At 40.1% G+C, this 17,680-nt stretch overlaps 1 long non-coding RNA gene across 1 annotated transcript in view; it reads left to right on the forward strand.

Annotated features, from left to right (window-relative positions):
• The window catches only part of LOC146762186 (uncharacterized), a 77,163-nt gene extending 62,375 nt beyond the window's left edge, over positions 1-14,788 (forward strand). The window contains exon 3 of the long non-coding RNA XR_014943248.1: positions 13,423-14,788. This is a non-coding gene — a long non-coding RNA (uncharacterized LOC146762186). The remainder of the gene's footprint in view (positions 1-13,422) is intronic.
• Positions 14,789-17,680: the final 2,892 nt, after the last annotated feature.

A 17,680-nucleotide genomic window follows, 5' to 3' on the forward strand; every position in this document is an offset into this window, starting at 1 on the left:
ATCAACCTGGTGTTCTGCAGCCAACAATTCCATACAACGCTCATCTAGTCTGGACTCCATCTTTGCACTGTGTTGCTCATCTTTGTGATTTATTTGCAATTCTTTATGATCTTAGGAAGTGTTTGGCACTTGAATTTGTAAGGCAATTGAAAATTCATTTTTGTTTTATCCCTCTTCCCCGCCCCCCCCAGAGCCTTAGATCTTGCAATTCAGAGTAAAGACAATAAAAGTGATATGGGTTCATTATGGAATGGTTTTAACAGAGAAATGATAGGGAAAAAAAGATCCTAAAGCATGGCAGTCATCCTCAATTTACAACATCCAGTGTATTGGAGCTATTATTTATGAAGAGATGTGGGAGCATCTCTCCAGCTTCAGTTTTCCCCTCTCCTTTATACCAGCCTGGAACATATCTCTATAACAGGGAGATGCAATGCATAATATTATCACCTTATATGACTTTACTTTATATTTTCTAGATATTTAAAATCTAAATATTGCTAAAGTCTTGATGTCAATGACACTGACTTCCAGAGACGTCATCATAGTAATAATATATAAATAAATAAAATATTTCTTTAGTGCAGACGCTCCTTACTTTAATGAGGAGAGCAATAAAAAAGGCATCTAATGTAAACCAAAGAAACAAGACCAGTCCTTTTTAATTAAAACTGTGCAAACCCCAGAGAGCTTTGCCCAGGGCATGCATACAACAGCAGAGAGTGGTCATTAGCCCTAACAAGAGCTGCCAGGAAGTGCCCAGACCCCTCAGTGAGAGAGCTTTAGCTTGTCATGATGAAAGAACATTTGTTACAGCTAATGAATCTTGGCCATGTTCTATGAAATCGTGGTATCTGTCTGACGAAGCCTTGTCTGCCTTCTGCAGTGGTAACCTTGTCATGTTCATTGACAGAGGCCAGAGCTGTGCTGCAGGACCCTGAGGAGGTTACGGGGTCTCAGGGCTGCTCTTTTAATTAGCCCACAGATAGCTCCAGAGTATTTCCTGCTGAGGTTCATGATGGGACAGGGCAAAGGCCTCTGAAACAGCCCTGTGGAGTGGAGGAGATGTTTATGTAGAGAGCTGGCCTCCATAATCACTGCACCGAGTGCAATAGGCAGGTAGAGAGCCCAAGAGAAGCATAGCCATGCTGGTTGCTGTTTATAAATGAGAATGGAGGTAGGGGAAAAGATGGTAGAAAGTATTGATATGAACACAGAAATTATCTGCGTGCTGTGATGCTGGTGGAGATGGTTTTCCTTGCAGTGCTTACTCCAAAACACACAGGAATGGTTGAATGTGTCTTCCATGAAGTGATAAAGGACCCACATCTCTCTCTTCATCTCCTTCCAAAATGCTGTCTGCTTAGCTGTGTCATGGAGCATCTGCACATCCCTCAGTGCTAGAAGGAAGGAAGGAAGGAAGGAAGGAAGGAAGGAAGGAAGGAAGGAAGGAAGGAAGGAAGGAAGGAAGGAAGGAAGGAAGGAAGGAAGGAAGGAAGGAAGGAAGGAAGGAAGGAAGGAAGGAAGGAAGGAAGGAAGGAAGGAAGGAAGGAAGGAAGGAAGGAAGGAAGGAAGGAAGGAAGGAAGGAAGGAAGGAAGGAAGGAAGGAAGGAAGGAAGGAAGGAAGGAAGGAAGGAAGGAAGGAAGGAAGGAAGAAAAAGAAAGAGAAAGAAAGAAAGAAAGAAAGAAAGAAAGAAAGAAAGAAAGAAAGAAAGAAAGAAAGAAAGAAAGAAAGAAAGAAAGAAAGAAAGAAAGAAAGAAAGAAAGAAAGAAAGAAAGAAAGAAAGAAAGAAAGAAAGAAAGAAAGAAAGAAAGAAAGAAAGAAAGAAAGAAAGAGAAAGGAGGGAGGGAGGGAGAGAGGGAGGGAGGGAGGGAGAAAGGAAGAAATGAAAGAAGGAGAGAAGGAGAGAAAGAGAGAAAGAGAGAAAGAGAGAGAGAGAGAAAGAGAGAAAGAGAGAAAGAGAGAAAGAGAGAAAGAGAGAAAGAGAGAAAGAGAGAAAGAGATCATTGCCCTCTTGACAGACAGGATGCTGCACTAAACTGACCTTTCCTCTGACCAGGGACAATTGTTACTTCCTTCTTTTGCAGAACCACATCCATTTAATAGCTGCTGTTGCAGCTACTGGTTTTAACTCTGAAGATTACTAGTGTCATGCAGTCATGGAATGACAAGGCAGCTATTATCCCAGTGTGTACTGCATTGTATTTAAGCCCCAAAGTACCCTTCAGACAGTATGTTCAATGAGAAACCAATGGCCTTACAGAGTTCTTAACCCCACTAAAATTTAATTCAGTTAATTCAGAGTTTGATAAAAATTCCTGTGTATAAATTGTGAACAGGAACTGGGATTTTTTTGGCAGATCCTTACGCAAGAAACCCCAGTTCTTGAGGTAATGAGATTATATCTTAAAATTTACGAGGGAAAATATATTTTTAAAGTTGTTATTAATAGTATTTTATAATATTCTATTCTTAGAAAGGAATGATGAGAAAAAATAAAAGGATGTCTGTGTTGAACTTTCAGTAAGTACTTCATGTAGTACTGAAATGGCATTTAACAACCAACATTAGGCAATGAAGCTGGGCAAGGATTCTCTCTCTTCCCCTGTCTCAGTGAATGCTGGTTTTCTTCATATTCACACTGTAGGCTCTCCTCGTAAGGGACTGCATTTCTACAACTTGTAAAATGCTTCTCATGTAAAACCATCATGTTTTTGGTGACGTACATAGACAGTGACCAAAACATTTATGTATTGGTAAGCAAACTGTTAGCCCCTCTGATAGCTGGCCATATCTTTCTTCTATGAATGCAGCTGTGTGTGCAGTGTGAAGTGTGGATGTCTCTATGAGTGTATGGCTTTGCTCCATTAACTTCATATATATAACATCATCACAAACCCAATCCCCAACACGATTTCCAGCTTCCAAGAGCAAGTGCAACCTGTGTGGTCTAAGCATAGCATAACACAATACCACAAGGGAACAATAATGATGCTGCTGATGTCAGAGTGCCGAATTGTTCTGCATAGGATTTCTCAGGCCACATCCCTGTGATTCTCAGGTGAAAAATCAGGGTTAATGCTTTGAGAGAACTGCTGTGTTTTGGTAAGACAAAATGTGGGCTGCGACCCATGAAAATGCCACTTCATTAGTTCTTTCATTTTAAAAGTTCAGATCCCATTTTCATGTCTTCAGGTTTATATCGACGTACTATTGAATTTGGAAGTCCCTGGACCCATTTTAAAGGCTTTCTTTGCCACTATAAACCTACATCTGTTTTGGCTGGAAGTTCTCTGGTCTTGGCATGGATTTCTATTACCAACTTGCCACCTATATAGTCTGAATGCATAAAGCTTTGAGGTTGTTGCTGCTGGAGGGAAGATATATATATATTTTCACTATTTGTTTCCATGGGGTATCCCAGCATTTTCTTAACTCATTTTATTTCCCTTCTTTACAGTCTCCCCCCAAAATTTAGCTATCCCCAGCGATTTTCTATGCCTCTAATCTCCTTTGGATTGTCTATTTTGCTGTTGCCGTGTTAACAAAACCAAAATTTCCTCAGGTTTATAATAGCAACCATTGTAATTTCCAATTTATTTCGTGTTGCAACTGACAGCCAAGTGGTTTGCCTTGCCAACAATACATGTCAATCATAAGGAAGCAAATGAATTTACTTGTGCAGAGCCTCAGATGGCATGAGGCCAACACTTCAGTATTTCATCTAGCCTAACAACTTCCAATTGTTTTGTTTGCTCTCATAACATTGACAGTGAGTAGGGCTACAAGAAAGAGTAGTTGTGGATAACCCATCCCTGGAGATGTTCAAGGCCAGGTTGGATGTGGTCCTGAGTAACATGATCTAGAGCCTGATTTAGTGATTGGCAACCCCATCCATGGCAAAGGGGTTGGAAATAGATGATCTTTAGGGTCCCTTCCAACTCAAACCTTTCTATGATTCTATATTTCAGTGATTTTCCTGTGATGATGCAATGAGTCTTGAGCAAAGGCTTTTTACAGAGGGTCAGTACAAAATCAGAGGGAGGAAGAGGAAGAAATAAGATCTATCTGACTTCATTCATGATTGTAGGAGTGTTTACATGAGTTTGCAGCTAGTGGATAAATGTAAGAAAGATGTGACTTTCATTGCTATTGCCTACCTCTTCCCATATCCATCAACAACATATTGTTAGTATAGCAGTGATATTCAAAACATCCACTACAGAACTTAATGCTCCTAATTGGTTACTCTGTAATTGAAATGGCCAAGAAAAAGCAAAGCAAGTCTGAACGTATTTATCTCCTGAATACCTCTGGCCGTCGCTTCAAGAACAAAATCCTCTTCTGCCAGCTCATATCAACATCACTTTTAGCAACAAAAATCCCCAACCATTTGAACACTTAAGTGCATAGATGTATTTATAAACATGATAGAGTATCTTAATTTTTGTAGAACTGTTTGTTCTTCACACGCTCAAGTATTTCCTGTTTCATGGGCTAATGGTTGGTTCTCTGCTGTTGTATGTCAGTGATTGATTGGAAAATCTTCCATCGTATCTCTGTTCTCAGTCTTATTTCCTGAAAAAATTCTCTGGTTTACCTATATCCTAAATTCAAACGTTTAGGCCACAAGTGCCCAAGGAAATAGTTGATACCTTTCTGACAAAATGGAGCTTCATGTTCCTGTACAAGCAAATCATTAATGGTTGACAGAATATAGACTTACATGGGCAAAAGCATTCTGCTTGTGCCTTGCGAGCAATTTGTATATATATGTGGCATTAGGATGCTTGCTAGTTGAACACTGCTATAATGACATTGTCTCCTGCCTATCTTTTCAACTTGTCTGCAAGTGTAAATCAAGATTGATGAACTAGGACAGAGTCACACCTGCTGTGCATATTATCATTGCTAGAGCAAATGCAGCTTCTCAGCAGGGGTGAAGTACATACAACTCTTCTGCAATTATATGGGCAGATGATCACCTGGGGAAAGCAGTAAGGCTTTGTCCAACAGCACAGAGAAAGTGGTTTAGTGGGCATAGATGGTTTGATGGTTGGACTGGATGATTTTCTTGTTCTTTTCCAATCTTAATGTTTCTACAATTCTAAAAGTTTCTGAAACTGTAACTTGGCTGCAATTTGAGTCATACTTCCAGGTTCCTGGCTGGAATTGCTCATCTGTTACATGGAGCTTTTCAGTCACCATTGGTGTTGATTTGAATCTTTATCATGGCTATTTTTACACCTTTATTAACTAGGGAAGAAAAAGAAAAAAGTTTATTATTTAGACTTCTGTCATTGTAAGACCCCAAAGTGATAAGCCACAAACTCTTCTCAATCCAGCTCTGGCACCATCTTTCCCTTACAGTTGTGAGGCCATAGCCTTCTTGCTTGTCTCACACAGCTGTATCTCCTGTGCCTTTGACCACTGATGCTGGCTGCCATAGTGCATGTCCAGATATTTATTTACTCTTTGCTCTCTCCCAAGATTGGATATGAGGCCCCTTTTCCCCTGTTTGCTCCCACCATCCCCCATGAAGCCCAACCATCTGCTGCATGTGTTGACAGAGATGCTGTCATGCATGGTACCAGTTCTTCAGGCTGACTAGCTTTCAGCTGAAAAAAAAAAAAAGGTATCTCAGTGAACTGATGCTATTACTTGGCATCTTCACTCTGCAAAGACAACCTGTGGCAATAAACAAGTATATGAAACACAGTAATTCTCTCCACTTTCTGGTAGTTGACCATTGCTTTGGAGACTTAACTTTGTCCTGCATATTCTTATTCAAAAGTGCTGAATGTTTTCAGGGTTCAGTATTAGAAATGCTCAGAGCTCCAGTGAGATGAGGCATGCTGGCTAGATTTATGAGGTGAAGACAAGAAAATGTTTCAGCAAAGAATGGAAGATTGACTGTGGCTTCACTTCTAGCTGAACAGCAAGCATCTGAGTGGCTTTAAGCACATTAAGCCTCCTGACCTGTGCTGGCTGTCAGCCTAGATATAGCTTAGGATCATAGATTGCCTCAGTAGTATATGGGACTGCTTGTCCAATGACCCCAGGGGCCTTCTCAAGGTGTTATTCCTTGATCCATCACATACAATAGCCTTTTAAGGTGTCTGAAGATGAGCCATGCTGAATTACACAACTGTCTGTGCACAAGTCTACTTGGACTTGTACAAGGCCTTTGACATGGTCCTGCAGCACAACCTTATCTCTAAATTGGAGAAATATGGATTTGAAGTCTGAACTATTCAGTGAGCAAAGACTTGGTAGGAAGAGAAGGCTTAGGGGAGATCTCTTAGTGGCCTTCCAGTACTTGAAGGGAACTTAACAAGCAGAAGGACTCAAATTTTTATATAGTCTAGTAGTTATATGACAAAGGAGAATGTCTCCAGACTAAAAGAGGGGAAACTTGGGTTAGATGTTAGGAAGAAATTCCATACTCAGAGAGTGGTGAGGCTGTGACACTACCAGCCAGAGAAGCTGTGGCTGCCTCATCCCTGGAGGTGCTCAAGGCCAGGTTGGATGGGGCTCTGGACAGCCTGATCTGCTAGGAGGCAACAAGTCCATGGCTGGTGATGAGGTGAAGAGATGTATTTCTCTGTCTCATTCATTAGGAAATTTAAATCAGCTTAAATAAACTACCATTGGATTTTAATTAGTTTGATCTCATAATTTTCAATTGGATGGATTGTCTACAGGCAGGAATTCCCTTTCCTAACCTCACTGAGTTAAATTACTTTGGGTATGTTATTCCTGGATTTGAGTCCACTTAAGCCTCCCAAATAAATGTCTACAAGAAAATGGAGTACACATCCTCATTTCCAGCTGATTGATGTTGGAAAATCCATTGAATTACTTGATATGGCAAAAGTAACGTTGAATGACCAAGGATTCTATGATAGTTAAAACATGTCCATCTAGTCCCTACTCTATGGATATTTCTAAGCGATTCCCATCATCCATCTTTCCTCAGGACTTATTCAGGTGAGAACTTCAGTGACTGGAGGAACTAGCAGGACAAAGCCTTTGGAACTTAGTTCATCCCTGAGTCAAAAGCACTGCAAGAGTTGCAGAACAGTTTTATTCACTACTGTATTCCCAGTGATGCTAGCCAACAACTGAAGCCAGCAGCTGTAATCAGATAAGAACATGGCTCTTCAAAAGAATCCAGGGAGTCAGAAACAAGGAAAGATCTTTGCAGCCTGCAGTGCAGACATTCAACCAGAAGTAGCAATTGCAGACATGGGGGTTCTGGTCTGAGTTACGACTGCAGATGGAGGTGTGACCACAGCTGCCCCTTCCAATTCTACTAAAATCAACAGCAAATAATGACGTTTAAGGAAGTCTTTAAAAAAAGAAAGTGAATCAAATGACTTCTCTTTTACTTTTTTAATTTTCCTGAACAACAGATTAGTAGTGAGAGAGCAGGAGCTGAGGAACACACATAATGTTCATTGCAAACAGAAGTCGGGAAAGGCACTGATCATCTCCCAAGAGGGCCCTGGCCACTTCAGAAGGTTTCTTCAGGCATCTTCCTTCTGGAAGTGAAGGAGGCTGCTCTGATTCTCATTCAATAAATTGCTGCTTTTACACTTCAGTGGATTGCTGCTTGAGGTTTAGTTTCAAAAGATTTTACAGCCTCTTTAGTCTGCTGCTATCATTCCTCAGAAAGTGAATGCAGGAAGACTAACAGATTTAGCATCCAGTGCCCTAATTTTGCCCATGCTGAAATCAGTAAAACAATCCCCAGTGATTTAAACAAGCCACGGGCAGAGCTTGAGCCCTTCTGAAGAATCAAGGTTCAGTGCTATTCAATGTGGGATCTTAAACATGATTCTAAACACAATGTAAAAGCAAAGCAATCTCTGTAACTGATACATGGATGCTCAAATCTAAGAGCAAATGCTGATGGAGCCTAAGCAAATACTGTCAAGTCAGAACACATAATTCATCTGCCTGATATGTCAGCACATAAACTGTAACACACTCACAGTATATATGGAGAGAGTTCACTACTCATAGTACCAAAGGCTGAATCCCATGTTATTAAATTGAGTGCAAAAGTCAACGGAAATGCAACATTTTTTCCTTGGTAATTCAAATGTCACTAACCCAGTTATTATTAGACCAAATATCCAGTCAGGGTCATTAGTACTGGATATGAAAGCGTGAAATTCTGGGGTCAGAAAGTTCACCTGCTTGGAGATAACCAGTTGCTTGTGGCTGGTGCTCTCCCGTCTCTTGCTCTTTATCCCTGTACCACTTGGGTAGGATCACAGAATCATAGAATGGCCTGGGTTGAAAAAGACCACAATGATCATCCAGTTTCAATCTCCCTGCTACGCGCAGGGTCACCAACCACCAGACCCAGAGCCACATCCAACCTGTCCTTGAATGCCTCCAGGTATGGGGAATCCACAGCCTCCTTGGGCAACCTGTTCCAGTGTGTCACCACACTCTGGGTGAAAAACTTTCTCCTAATATCTAACCTAAACCTCCCCTGTCTTAGTTTAAAACCATTCCCCTTTGTCCTATTAGTATCTACTCCTGTAAACAGCCATTCCCCCTTCTGTTTATAAGCTCCTTTCAAATCTTGGAAGGACACAATTAGGTCTCCCCAGTGCCTTCTCAAAGCTAAACAAGCTCAGTTCCCTCAATCTTTCTTCTTAGGAGAGGTGCTACAGCCCTCTGATAATCTTAGTGGTACTGCCCTTCTAGATCTGTTGGTGACATTAAGTGAGATGATGTTCAATCAGGTTCATATAGACCCCACACCAGTGTCTGTTACACAGCTCTTCATGCTAAGAAAAACAAAGAGCTGAACTGTGATAGCTGCTTCTGGAGTGCTCATTGAAATCATATAGATGGTAGCATCAACAATGGACACAAAGTTCTAACTTCTTGTACTGATTCTGCCTATTTCTCTGCATCACAATCATGAAAGCAGATCTTCTTTATAGAAAACAGGTTGATTTGCCATTAAAAACAAGCAAACATACAAACAAACAAAAACCTGCAGAGAGATCCATGGTATCTGAATTGGAATTTAAGCAATATATAAGTTCTGCAGAATATAGCACTGCTTTAGTCTGGAGCACTTATTGGTTGTCCCCCTGCTATTTTTAGGAGTCCTTAGGTTTGTAATCATAAGCACTGAGCTCCCTAAGAATCTTCCTGATATGAGGAGCTAAATGGAAACATGACATCTCACGTAAGTGTTCAGCAAAACCTCGGAAGCTTGGAACATCTTGATTTGGCCACATGTGAACAGGGCCTTCATATGCTTATGCATCAGAATCTCAGAGAAAGAATTGTGCTCTGTTGTCATTTGTAAGCTGCAGCACTGACCTTAGACCCTATGGAAGGTCACATACACCTGTCATTGTGTGTCTGGACCTTACTACTCTGTTAATGCTGAAATGCTAAAGATCAACAGAGGAATTATAAATCACCTAGTAAAAATAACATTCGGTTTTTTTTTACTTTTTGCTTTTGATTTTTGAACTTTTAGGAAACCACTTTTTCAAAGTTTCTTTACTCCTGCGAGGAAGAAATACAATCTTTGAGGAAGAAGAAAAAAGAAAAAGAAGCCTTGAGAGTCTCACATCATCACATGACTCTCTGGGAGTTCTGGAAATAAAATACTAGATATGGGATCCTGTTCAAAAAATCCACAAGTCACCACAACCTCTGGATTTGCATTGGTGTGTATGTTGTGATAGCAGAATATTTTCCAGCTCCTAACCAGAGGTAAAATACAAACCAAAATAACCAGAAAAGCTTTGTTCTTTTAGGTAGTTCTGGTTCACCAAGAGGTAGCATTTCAGTTAACCTCTTTCATTTAAAAAACACACTTATTTCCCTTTAATGCCTATGAAAACTCTTTTCTCTTGTAACTCAAGGAGCAAGATATCATTTGCACATAGCCTTTGCATTGTAATTTACAGCAAAGACCTTGGTTGGCTGCCAGTCCAATAATCATACAGAAAAAAAAAATTAAAAAAATAAAACCCCTCACAGAATGAAGACATTAATATTATTTTTATTAAGCTGGTAATAAGACAAAATGAAGCAGTTTAAAGCAAATGCAGGTGGAAGGGATTTTATGCCAAAGGAATAAGTACGTTACTTGAGCATGGCCAGTCCCACCTCCAGGCAAGGCACATGGGATACGCAACCAAAATTCCTTCCCTTTAGGTGTTAGTCTTGAGATATACACAAAAACTGTTCGTTTTCACTGCAGTCAATGGGAGTAAGGTCCAGCTGTTCCTTGAAAAGATTAGTTTTCATGAATCGTTTTACCCATAAGCTCCCTCTGCACTCTGTGTCGTTTCAAAGGAAACTCCCTGAAATTGAATGCCTTTGGCTACACATTGATCATCAGGAAATGTGCCAAAACAGACAGAAATACCAGGTCTAACAAATTTCTAGGTACATATGAGGCATCTGTGGTGGTTATCACTTAGCTTGTGAAACCACCTAGTTACCTTACAGATGATTCATCTGGTCTTCCAGACCTAAACAGCTTTATTGGTTCTGTGTTACAGCTGCTAATTTCTTTTCAGATGTCTTCTGTACACTGGGACATCTCAAAGGTTTCTAGATGAATTTTATGAGCACCTAAATCCCACTTTGCATTTGTTGTCTGGGCATTAATTAAGATGGGAACCTTGTTGCTTCTTGCTATGTGACTAGATTCAAATTACATATGAATGCAACTTAATTTAGATGTCCAGAGGTTTCTATCTCTGTGGTGTATGTCTATGCAACCTCAAAGCTTATAGGCAATGGGGCTCAACCTAGAACATCAACAGTTAGTGCCACTGGAGGTGAAAGTGAAATTTTAAACCATATTCACCTCTCCACTGTCACAGGCAATTAATACATTATTTACACTACTGATGCAACCTCCCTGTGTACCCAGGATGTGGCCATCAGCCCTGATTCATTTCACAGTGTTCTCCCTCTGTTTCAGGGAGTATATAAAGGGTTAGAATGACAGAGTGGTTCCCTGAGATGCCCCACACAGTCCTTTGGTGTTCTTGCTTAGAAAACTGAATGTTCCCCTATCTGTGCATGCCCTGACAAGTTGATGCCTCCTTTTGGGTTATCTGCAGGTCATGGGAAACAAAATGTATATTTAAAACCCATCAGGACTGCTGAAAAGCTCAGAGTAAGGAGTTAGCCAAAGGAAATTGTCACAGTCCCCTAATCTCCACTTACGATGTTGATTTGAGCTACTATTTCCACTGCTCCAGAAGTGCAATTGTCAGTGTGGTACCGGGTCATGTTATTTATATCGCATGCCACACACTTCACGTGTCGTGGAAACAGGCTACAGAATCTACTCACAAGCCTCCTTCCATTTGTTTGGTGTTTTTTTCTTCTCTCTCTGGTTTCCCTGGACTCCTTTTAGCTCATAATGCTTTAAATAGCAGCATACTCAATGCAGCACATTGCCTTGCCGTGATAAACAGTTTCAGGGGTCAGAGAAGGAGATTTAAAATTCAATGACCATATATTTGCAGGGAATGCTTTAGGCCAAAGCTGGACTTGTGTTTGTGCACAGGCCGACCACACTTAATCTGTGGCTTGCAACAAGCTTCTATACAACAATGCTGCCTCATAAACTTCCTAGAACGGATTTCCTACACTGAGATGTTCTCAAGCATAAATAAGAAGCAAAGACCTGGGAGATTTACCCAAACAGACAATGTGATGTTCTCTGTAGAAATCTTGCTACACATAAAATAACTCAAAGACCATTCTAGTGCATGCTTTGGTCTGCTAAGTGTTGAATGCATGGTAAAAAGAGAGCAGTCTGAAAGCTGGTTGCAATGTCAACATCTCCAACTTAGACTAGGAGAAACAAGGTTGGTTATTAGGGTGACTTTCTTCTCTGGAAGAGTGGTCAAGCATTGGCACAGCCTGCCCAGGGATGTGGTGGGTTCACCAACCCTGGAAGTGTTCAAATAAAGTTGAGATGTGACACGTGGGGACATGGTTGAATGGGCAAAAAGGGTAGGTTGATGATGAAATATCCACTGTTTTTTTAGTGCCCAACATGTTTCATTAACTTCTATGTAGGGATCCTTCTTAGAAAGAATCATTATTTACTCTGTGTTAGTCTTCTGGCTTCAGACTTACCTCCTTCAAAAAGGTAACTATGCTGGAACCTTTAACCAGGTGAAAAATATACATATTTTCTACACATTATGTAGAAAAGAATAAATAATCTTTCCTTCCCTGAGCAACACGTCTTCATGTTCTCACTGGGTTTTTGCTGGAGAGACAGTGAGAGTGTGTTTATGTGTGTGATCCAGTAAGGCTTGGTTGTGGATAACCTACTATAAACACTTTGCTGTTTATTGTTTCTGCTTTTTCTTTGCCTCTTCTTTTCTGCTTCACTCAATTCTCCTTTCCAACAGAAGAAAACAGAGGCAAACCATAAGAATTACAATTCTGCCTGACTCTCAGTTTCATCCTTTTTCTTTTTTGGAAACACTGTAGTTATGGCTGAAAGAGAATCAAAGCACTCTGTGTTTTTGTTGGTTTTCACACAACAATGTGAAGAAGACCACAGTAGTCTTAAGTGGAAGGATGAGGAGACAGACAACAGGGGGAGGGATGGAGCTGTATGACCCTATTGAGCTATGAGGTAGCATGTGAAGTATCAGAAACCCCAGTACCATCAACAACAAAGAGAATGAGAAAGATAGGAAGCATGCAGGAAGGCAAAAGGGGGAGTTTTCAGCTGGAACAGCTTCTGAACTGATTCCATGGACTTGAGCCCTCGCTGGAGGCATCATATCTGAATGTCCTCCTTTCCTTTCCTATGTAGTGCTCTGTTTGCTTTGAAGTGAATCCCAAGAAATACTTGTTCAGTAGACTGAATATCGTTGGAAACATCCAGTGAGGCAACAAACAGATCCACAGAGAGAAAGGAGGAAAGAAAAAAAATAGAGAATATGTCCAAGTTATGTTTGGATTCTTTTGGTTTGTCGTCTTTCTGCTTCTGTGTTTTCCTTCTTTATGCCTATTACCCGGAGCTTTTATTTCTGACTTTGTCTGATGTTACCATGCTTAATAAGTTTTCTGTCTTGTATTTTTTGATGCCTCTGAATTCAAAGAGAAATAATTAAATTCCTTACATGTTTTACTCCAGGCTACTTTTGAAATAGCACGATATAGAAAATATTCTGTTCTCTGCTCAACAGCAAGGAGAAAGTAGTAGAATATTGGTGTATTTTAAACTCTTTTTCATGTTGGTAAGAATAACTTTTGCTGGCTCTGAGGGTCTTGAGCATAAGCAAAACAAAAGCAAGTACCTCAAAACTTGAACTGATGTTGCATGTCATTAAATGACCTGTTTGCCTCCATTCAGTAATTTTCATCTTGATCTTTCTTCTTTCTAGAGGAGACCAAGGCCTTGGATATATTAAAGCTGAGCTGTACACTTTCTTACCGTGGACCTTGAAGATGGATGGGAGAGAGAAAATTAAACAGAGGAAGAGATGTAGGAAAAATAAGTCATAGTCCTATCAGAATTCCAAAATCAGCTCTAAATTTACCATAATCAGTTTGTAGTTATATGTTTGCTAATAGTCACAGAGCTAGAAGGGTAAGAAATTTTCTGTCGAATGATTTTATTTTGCTTCTCAAAACACAGTTAAGTAAAAGTGTAAGTGTCAGTGACGTTGCTGAAATAAACATTATAAGTAAGTAAATAAGGTGAACAGGAAAAAAAATGTTCCTATTTGAGAGTAGCTTTATTTGAACCTGAGCAGGGAGAATCCAAAATCGTAGTGCTCCAGGTGCAGTTCTTGCACTAAAGCTGCCACGAAGCTGGAGCATGCTCTGCAGTATCCAAGGTAGTGTGGGTCTGGCTAGCATGAACCTCATCCAAGTAGTATGGTCACAAATGAATCTGTTCATATACATACGGGTGCCTTTACACTGATGTCCTTCTGATCTTGGGATGGTCTGTCAGTTCAGGAAAACCATCATATAAGATACTGTATGCCCACAGCATTTTTGGCCATAGTTTCCTATATCTTTTACACTTGTAAGCCAAATCCAGCGCAAATACTTATGTAGCAATTCCCCAGGCCAGATCAGGGAGCCAGTTTAAGTTAACACTGTTTTCTTATTTTGGGTTACTTTCAGCCTCTTCACTCATTCTGCCTCACAGATACATAAATGTTTGGACTGGCACAAGGCAGCAGGAGCTGCTGTTTGTGGGGTAAGACAGAACTGCTTCTTTCTGCTGTAAAACACCAACTTGCAGTGGGTTGCAGAGCATGCTGAGCTACCAGCCGAGCTGCCCAGCTTAGGGGCAGTCAGGTGTCTCTGTAGCTGGGGTATGGTTTATTCACAAAAACATGGAATGTGTATTCAAAACATTTCTCCAAACATCCGGCATTAGAAAAGTATGTATGAGTCCTACCCACAGCAATTCAGCAAACCATATTTTCCACGAATGCATTTGATCACAAATATGAGAAACGTATGGGGAGCTGATGCTTCTATTTTTCTGTTAGGGGGAAAAAGCACCGAATGCATGTATCGAATAATCAAAGCAATTACAGCATAAATACAAAACAGCCACTTGGCAAACACAGTCATTCAAGAGATATTTCTGATTAATATTGCTCAGGACCACTGGCTTGAGGTTGTGTATTAAAAGGAAACAAAAAAAAAATAATGCAAGCACTCATGTGACCTATTGTGGTTGCCTTGCTGAAGAGAATGGCTTCACATTTGCTTTGAATTATTGAATGCAGAGCATGAAAGGTTTTTCTTTTTTTTCTTTTTTCTTTTTTCCCTTTTCCTTGCATTGTTATTCTATGTGTTTCATATTGTTTTATGTTTCTCTCTCAGAATACTTAATCCTTCTTGGTATTCTGCAGTCGTATTATGGCATTAAAATAATGGGCTGCTGAATGTACCTCTTGGTGTTCGAGTTATTGCTAGCTGTCAAATGTTTCTCTCCCCACCATTTCTGATAAAGCAGTGTGTTCTGTACTAAAGAACAGTAGATGAAATCCAGTCTTATGCCTTACAGCTGAAGGGGGCACACCCTATCCACAGAGACTTTTAGTCCTCAGCAGCTCTCACATCTTCTCATTGGAGTTTTATCTAAGAAGAAGCTACAAATGCAGTAAATTTTGCTGTATACATTAAATACATATATGAAATTCCAGTATTAACAACCGGGAGAGCTTCTTGTAGTCATCTGCACAAAGGATCCACTAGCTTCAGTTTGCTGGATTTCAGAGCCTCACTTCTTCACATGGTTGATTCTCATTACTGAGGGGATGTTCCTTTCACTCTCCAGATTTTAAAGACAGTGAGATCTGTGTAATTCATGGAAGTTTATACTACTCAGGGCAGACTGCAGTGTAAATCTCAGTTTCTGAGCATTCCAGTCCCTTTTTCCAGCCACTGGACCATGCGACTTTTTCTTCCTTTCCAATTTGTCCTTCCACAGCTTTCTTGTAGGCACCCTTCAGACACTGGAAGGCCTCTATAATGTCCCGCTGGACCTTAGGTAGAATTGAGATCCAGGTGCACGCCTTCATCTGGTTGCCAACTTACATATTCAATGCTCAGATCAATTTCTTGAAGACAAGCACCCCAGTTCCAAAAGGGGACTCCCACTTACCAAGTGTCTCATCTGGCAAACCCATAGAGGCATGTTACAGTATATTCAGATGGCACAAGGCACTTAAGCAAAACCTACCTTTGGTGAGACCAGCAGTCTCACCAAGTCTGGCCATAGTGTCAAGACAATTCATATTTTATTTTAATAAATACTTTGCTCATTCAGGACTTTTTTCTTTCTCACCACGAAGAGCTCAGATAGAAGTAACTGCACAGCAATCAAAGCTAATTTTAAGGAATTGGCATCTGAAGATAAAACATTCAACTCTTTTGAAGACAGTCTATGGAATTTATTTTTTTCCTAGATTTGAAATACAAAATGTTATTGCTGCTCAGAATTGCTGATTTCCAACCTTCTTTAGAGGCATAACAGTCTGTACTTACACACAGAGGTCTGTCTGACACCACAACTAAATTTTTTTGTTATGGATCCAGGGGTACATGCTCTACCTTGCCTTGCACAGGACTTGTTCCAAAGATTTTTTCTAGCTGTCTCAGCTATAAGTCAGTGACTGATCTTTTAGATTAGATTGCTAAACATGGCCAGAGATACTTAATGTGCCTTCTGCCTGCTATCACATCCTCATAGCCAGGCATACATGGTGGTATTTTGTCCAATTGCTTATAATGAAATACAAACATAACATTTGAAAACAGATCTCCATAATGAAATCTCCTTAGTGAAAACGAAACCATGGTAGTCCATGGTAGAAGTTAAGAGAAATAAGTGAACTATCATTTCTTCTACTGCACTTAGGATTTCAGCAGATCCTTAGGAAGTTGCTTCTGGGGAAGGTAACTATGAAAAATCTAGAAAAGCTGATTGGAAGAGACAACCAGAGGTCTACTAGTCTGTATTCTCAGCTGGAGCAGAACTATGGTCAATGGTAGCCATTACAAACCTTACAAGAGGCACATGCCACGGGTTTTTTGGATAACCTGTTTCAGTGTTACAATACGTTGAAATTATTTTATTCTTAATGGTTATCCTGACCTTCCAAATCACAACCTTTACCCCATCTATCATGTAGTGCAATTCAGAAGAGTTGTGAGGATACACTCAATGACTGATGGTGTATTGGTATCCTCTTAATACAGTCCTCCAAATTCTCCAAATCAATACTAAACTGTGGATAAAAAGCAGTGTTTGACTAGGTATGCAATTCCAACACACTGTATTATTATGTATTTTGTCTTATCTACAATGGGAGTGAACAGTTGGCACTCAGATTTATTCCTAATTCATGGCAATCACCACTATCTGAGATCCTTCTTTTCCAGGGTAATATTCAGCCTGATCATTTCCAGACTCTACCTGCAATTCCATTTGACATTTCCAAAATCAGAAATCTTCCTAACTGTATATGAAACCAACTTCTGTGATTACATGTGCATTTATCTCTCTCTCACAAAACTGAGGATATCAGACAATTTTTGGTCCTCTAGGCCCCCAAGGATTTCAGTATGGAAATCCGATACTCATAGGGAATATTTTCTGCATAAAAAGGGAAACTAAGCCAGTGTATGTAATTCCTGCTGCGAATCCCCTGGTATCTTTTTTTTGCATTGTAATATATTAAAAAAAAAATAAGTTCTCTTCCTTCCCAAATGTCTTTTATGAAGGAAGTCTTGCTTAAGTGTTTTTGAAAAATTAATTCCAGTTACATATAAACTTGAGATCAGCCCTGAAGTGTTTCCAAGGCAGAGGGAAGGAAAAAATAATAGGACTTTACTGTTAGGAAAGATGGGGGTGGGAGAAGAGGACAATTAAATGGGAATTATTTTGCTCTGTGGTTAGTCTCAGGGGACTGATCTGATTACGTAACCTAACTTAAACATTGACCTTTATGTTGTCAGTGTTAAAAACAAACATATTAAACATGGCCTTGAGTTCCTGTACAAGATATAGCAAATTGAGGAAGAGAGAGACAGACTGAGTATTCTAAGGCCAAAGGAAAGACTTGATTGATGGATGACACCCTGGGGAGGGCAGTGTTAAGACTTCCTGTC

This window comes from Coturnix japonica, chromosome 2, assembly GCF_054131305.1.
Source record: "Coturnix japonica strain WE chromosome 2, WE-NBRP24, whole genome shotgun sequence".
NCBI lineage: Eukaryota > Metazoa > Chordata > Aves > Galliformes > Phasianidae > Coturnix > Coturnix japonica.